Source organism: Arachis ipaensis, chromosome B7 (genome assembly GCF_059453495.1).
Source record: "Arachis ipaensis isolate K30076 ecotype BB chromosome B7, ASM5945349v1, whole genome shotgun sequence".
In the NCBI taxonomy this organism is placed as follows: Eukaryota; Viridiplantae; Streptophyta; class Magnoliopsida; order Fabales; family Fabaceae; genus Arachis; species Arachis ipaensis.
The window spans coordinates 69,598,595-69,604,426 of record NC_142442.1 but is presented as its reverse complement, the minus strand read 5'-3'; the positions used below and the strand labels follow the sequence as shown (position 1 = coordinate 69,604,426).

The 5,832-nt window shown below is 36.4% G+C and overlaps 1 non-coding gene across 1 annotated transcript; it reads right to left on the bottom strand.

Annotated features, from left to right (window-relative positions):
• Positions 1-3,616: 3,616 nt before the first annotated feature.
• LOC148552925 (small nucleolar RNA R71) lies at positions 3,617-3,724 on the bottom strand. The gene has a single exon (XR_015892564.1). It is a non-coding gene; the product is annotated as a small nucleolar RNA R71 (small nucleolar RNA).
• Between the last annotated feature and the right edge of the window lie 2,108 nt (positions 3,725-5,832).

The window sequence follows — 5,832 nt, the reverse complement described above, 5'->3', positions numbered from 1 at the left end:
TTATATATTTTTGTTAGTTTTTAAATAAAATTCACATTTCTAGACTTTACTATGAGTTTGTGTGTTTTTCTGTGATTTTAGGTATTTTTTGGCTGAAATTGAGGGACTTGAGCAAAAATCAGATTCAGAGGTTGAAGAAGGACTGCACATGCTGTTGGATTCTGACCTCCCTGCATTCAAAGTGGATTTTCTGGAGCTACAAAACTTCAAATGGCGCATTCTTAATTGCATTGGAAAGTAGACATTCAGGGCTTTCCAGCAATATATAATTGTCCATACTTTGTCCGAGTTTAGATGACGCAAACTGGCGTTCAACGCCAGTTCCATGTTGCATTCTGGAGTTAAACGCTAGAAACAAGTTAAAAACTGGCGTTCTCTACACGTGTAAAGCTCAATGCTCAGCCTAAGCACACACCAAGTGGGCCCCAGAAGTGGATTTCTACATCATTTACTCATTTCTGTAAACCCTAGTAACTAGTTTAGTATAAATAGGACTTTTTACTATTGTATTGACATCTTTTGGATCATCTTTGGATTGTCTTTTGATCCTTTGATCACTTGGAGGCTGGCCATTCAGCCATGCCTAGACTTTGTTCTTATATATTTTCAACGGTAGAGTTTTTACACACCATAGATTAAGGTGTGGAGCTCTGCTGTTCCTTGAGTATTAATGCAAAGTACTACTGTTTTTCTATTCAATTCAAGCTTATTCCTATTCTAAGATATTCATTCGCACCCAAGAACATGATGAATGTGATGATTATGTGATGCTCATCACCATTCTCACCTATGAACGCGTGCCTGACAACCAATTCCGTTCTACATGAAGACGAGACAGAATGAGTATCTCTTAGATATCTAATACAGGGGACCGAGTCCGAGATATTAGAGTCTTCGTGGTATAAGTTAGAACCCATGGATGGCCATTCCTGAGATCCGGAAAGTCTAAACCTTGTCTGTGGTATTTCGAGTAGGATCTAGGAAGGGATGGCTGTGACGAGCTTCAAACTCGCGAGTGTTAGGCGTAGTGACAGACGCAAAAGGATAGTAAATCCTATTCCAGTATGATCGAGAACCGATAGATGATTAGCCATGCAGTGACAGCGCATTGGACCATTTTCACAGAGAGGACGGGATATAGCCATTGACAACAGTAATGCCCAACATACAGCTTGCCATGGAAAGGAGTAGGAATGATTGGATGAAGACAGTAGGAAAGCAGAGGTTCAGGAGGAACGAAAGCATCTCTATACGCTTATCTGAAATTCTCACCAATGAATTACATAAGTATCTCTATCCCAGTTTATATTTTATTTATATTTATTATCAATTCACCATAACCATTTGAATCCGCCTGATTGAGATTTACAAGGTGACCATAGCTTGCTTCAGGCCGACAATCTCCGTGGGATCGACCCTTACTCATGTAAGGTTTATTACTTGGATGACCCAGTGCACTTGCTGGTTAGTTGTGCGAAGTTGTGACAAAGTGTGATTCACGTTTTTGAGAGCACCAAGTCTTTGGCGCCATTGTTGATGATCACAATTTCGTGCACCAAGTTTTTGGCGCCGTTGCCGGGGATTGTTCGAGTTTAGACAACTGACGGTTCATCTTGTTGCTCAGATTAGATAAATTTTATTTTAATTTTATGCTTTTTGTTTTTATTATTTTATTTTTACTTTCGAAAAAAAATTCAAAAAAAAAATTAATTTGATGTTTCTTGCTTGAATCTAGTGTCAAGTCATAAGTTTGGTGTCAATTGCATGTTTATCTCTTTCTTGCATTTTTCGAAAATTCATGCATTGCATTCTTCATGATCTTCAAGTTGTTCTTGGAAAGTCTTCTTGTTTGATCTTTAAAATTTCTTGTTTTGCATCTTTTCTTGTTTTTCACATGCATTTTCAATTTGTTAGTGTCCATACATGAAAAATTTTTAAGTTTGGTGTCTTGCATGTTTTTCTTTTCTTAAAAATTTTCAAAAATAAGTTCTTGATATTCATCTTGACATTCAAAGTGTTCTTGGTGTTCATCTTGACATTCAAAGTGTTCTTGCATCAATTGTGTGTTTTGATTCATAATCTTCATGTTTTGAGTCTTTTCATTGTTTTTCTCTTTCTTCATTAAAATTCAAAAATAAAAAAAAAATATCTTTCTCTTCTTCACTCATAAATTTTCAAAAATTTGAGTTGACTTTTTCAAAAATTTTTAAAATCTAGTTGTTTCTTATGAGTCAAATCAAATTTTCAATTTAAAAAATTCTATCTTTTTCAAATCTTTTTCAAAAATCAAATCTTTTTCACTTTTTCTTTCATATTTTCGAAAACTTTATGATTGATTTTCAAAATCTTTTTCTTATTTCTAATTCATATTTTCGAAATTAATGCTAACAATTAATGTGATTGATTCAAAATTTTTAAGTTTGTTACTTGCCTATCAAGAAAGGTTCAATCTTTAAATTTTAAAATCATATCTTTTTGTTTCTTGTTAGTCAAGTAATCAACTTTAGTTTTCAAAATCAAATCTTTTTAAATTTCTTTTTTAAATCTTTTTCAAAATAAATTTCAATCACATCTTTTTCAAAATTAATTTCAAAAATCTTTTCTAACTTCTTATCTTTTCAAAAATTGATTTTCAAACCTTTTTCAATTAACTACTTGACTTTTTGTTTGATTTTAAAAGTTTACTATTTCAATCATATCTTTTTCAAAACTACCTAACTAACTCTCTCTTTCTATTTTTTGAAAATCCCTTCCCTCTTTTTCAAAATTCCTTTTTAATTAACTAATTGTTTTAAACTTTAATTTAATTCAATTTCATTTTTCTTTTAAATTTTCGAATTCTAACTTGGATTTTAAATTAAAAACAAAAATACTTTTATTTTAATTTATTTAATTTTTGAAATTCTCTCCCCCTCATCTCTTTCTAATTATTTTATTTATTTACTAACACTTCTCTTTATTTAAAAATTTGAACCCTCTCCTCTTTCTGTGCTCGAATTTCTTTTCTTCTTCTACTTACATTAGGAATCTCTATACTGTGACATAGAAGATTCTATATTTTCTTTTCTGTTTTCTTCTTTTTCATATGAGCAGGAACAAGGATAAGAACATTCTTGTTGAAGCTGATCCTGAACCTGAAAGGACTCTGAAGAGGAAGCTAAGGGAAGCTAAAGCACAACTCTCTGGAGAAAATCTGACAGAAATTTTCGAAAAAGAAGGAGACATGGCCGAAAATAATAACAATGCAAGGAAGATGCTTGATGACTTTACTAGACCAAATTCCAATTTACATGGAAGAAGTATCTCAATCCCTGCCATTGGAGCAAACAATTTTGAGCTGAAACATCAATTAGTTTCTCTGATGCAACAGAACTGCAAGTTTCATGGACTTCCATCAGAAGATCCTTTTCAGTTCTTAACTAAATTCTTGCAAATCTGTGATACTGTTAAGACCAATGGGGTTGATCCCGAGGTCTACAGGCTTATGCTTTTCCCGTTTGCTGTAAGAGACAGAGCTAGAATATGGTTAGACTCTCAACCTAAAGACAGCCTGAACTCTTAGGATAAGCTGGTCACGGCTTTCTTAGCCAAGTTCTTTCCTCCTTAAAAGCTTAGTAAGCTTAGAGTAGATTTTCAAACCTTCAAACAGAAAGAAGGTGAGTCCCTCTATGAAGCTTGGGAGAGATACAAGGAACTGACCAAAAAGTGTCCTTCTGACATGCTTTCAGAATGGACCATCCTGGATATATTCTATGATGGTCTGTCTGAATTATCTAAAATGTCATTAGACCATTCTGCAGGTGGATCCATTCACCTAAAGAAAATGCCTGCAGAAGCTCAAGAACTCATTGACATGGTTACAAATAACCAGTTCATGTACACTTCTGAAAGGAATCCTATGAGTAATGGGACGCCTATGAGGAAGGAAGTTCTTAAAATTGATTCTCTCAATGCCATATTGGCTCATAATAAAATATTGACTCAGCAAGTCAATATGATCTCTCAGAGTCTGAATGGATTGAAGGAATCATCCAATAGTACTAAAGAGGCATCTTCTGAAGAAGAAGCTTATGATCTTGAGAACCCTGCAATAGCAGAGGTGAATTACATGGGTGAACCCTATGGAAACACCTATAATCCCTCATGGAGAAATCATCCAAATTTCTCATGGAAGGATCAACAAAAGCCTCAACAAGGCTTTAATAATGGTGGAAGAAACAGGTTTAGCAATAGCAAACCTTTTCCATCATCCACTCAGCAACAGATAGAGAATTCTGAGCAGAACCCATCTAGCTTATCAAATATAATCTCTGATCTATCTAAGGCCACTGTGAGTTTCATGAATGAAACAAGGTCCTCCATTAGAAATTTGGAGGCACAAGTGGGCTAGCTGAGTAAAAGGGTCACTGAAACTCCTCTTAGTACTCTCCCAAGCAATACAGAAGAAAATCCAAAGAGAAAGTGCAAGGCCATTGACTTAACCATCATGCCGAACCTACAAGGGAGGAGGATGACGTGAATCCTAGTGAGGAAGACCTCCTGGGACATTCAGTGACCAATAAGGAGTTTCCCTTTGAGGAACCAAATGAATCTGAGCCTCATCTAGAGACCATAGAGATTCCATTGAACCTCCTTCTGCCCTTCATGAGCTCTGATGAGTATTCTTCTTCTGAAGAGAATGAAGGCGTTACTGAAGAGCAAGTTGCTAAGTACGTTGGTGCAATCATGAAGCTGAATGCCAGACTATTTGGTAATGAGACTTGGGAAGATGAACCTCCCTTGCTCACTAATGAACTAAATGCATTGGATAGGCAGAAATTACCTCAAAAGAAACAGGATCCTGGGAAATTCTTAATACCCTGTACCATAGGCACCATGACTTTTGAGAAGGCTCTGTGTGACCTGGGGTCAGGAATAAACTTAATGCCACTCTCTGTAATGGAGAAACTTGGGATCTTTGAGGTGCAAGCTGCCAAAATCTCATTAGAGATGGAAGACAACTCAAGAAAACATGCTTATGGACAAGTAGAGGACGTGTTAGTAAAGGTTGAAGGCCTTTACATCCTTGCTGATTTCATAATCCTAGACACTGGGAAGGATGAGGATGAATTCATCATCCTTGGAAGACCCTTCCTAGCCACAGCAAGAGCTGTGATTGATATGGACAGAGGAGAGTTGGTCCTTCAACTGAATGGGGACTACCTTATGTTTAAGACTCAAGGTTTTCCTTCTGTAACCATGGAGAGGAAGCATGAAAAGCTTCTCTCACTGCAGAGTCAACCAAAGCCCCCACAGTCAAACTCTAAGTTTGGTGTTGGGAGGTTCCAACCTTGCTCTGATTATCTGTGAGGCTCCATGAGAGCTCACTGTTAAGCTATTGACATTAAATAAGCGCTTGTTGGGAGGCAACCCAATGTTATTTAATCATATCTATTTTATTTTCTTTTTGTTATTTCGTGTTTTATTAGGTTGATGATCATGTGGAGTCATAAAAACTACTGAAAAATCAAAAACAGAATGAAAAACAGCATTAAAAATAGCACACCCTAGAGGAGGAGCATTCTGGCGTTTAACGCCAGAAGCAAGCATCTAACTGGTGTTAAACGCCAGAAACAGGCTACAATTAGGCGTTTAACGCCAGAAACAAGCAGCAGTCTGGTGTTAAACGCCAAGATTGCACAGCAAGGGTGTTTTACACGCCTAATTGGAGCAGGGATGTTAAGTCCTTGGCCCCACTGGATCTGTGAACCCCACAGGATCCCCACCTACCTTCTTCTCTCCTCTTCACACCTTTTCATAACTCTCTTTCCCAAATATCCTTCACCAATCACC